Source organism: Brassica oleracea, chromosome C7, assembly GCF_000695525.1.
Source record: "Brassica oleracea var. oleracea cultivar TO1000 chromosome C7, BOL, whole genome shotgun sequence".
Lineage (NCBI taxonomy): Eukaryota > Viridiplantae > Streptophyta > Magnoliopsida > Brassicales > Brassicaceae > Brassica > Brassica oleracea.
The window spans coordinates 38,605,713-38,605,935 of record NC_027754.1 but is presented as its reverse complement, the minus strand read 5'-3'; positions in this window follow the sequence as shown (position 1 = coordinate 38,605,935).

Genomic DNA, 223 nt, shown 5'->3' with positions numbered 1-223 from the left:
CTATTTCTCCCATCAAACTTGTCGATCTTCGCTCTTATTCCAGACATATTCTCACTAGCTCACAAACCGAAGCTCTGATACCAGTTTGTTGTAACGGACGTGAGAAGGAACATATGCGGAAACAGATGAATAAAAGCGATGTAACTACGACACATATATTTAACGTGGTTCACCCCTAGGGCTACATCCACGGGCAAAGCGAGATCTTATTATTGGAGACGAT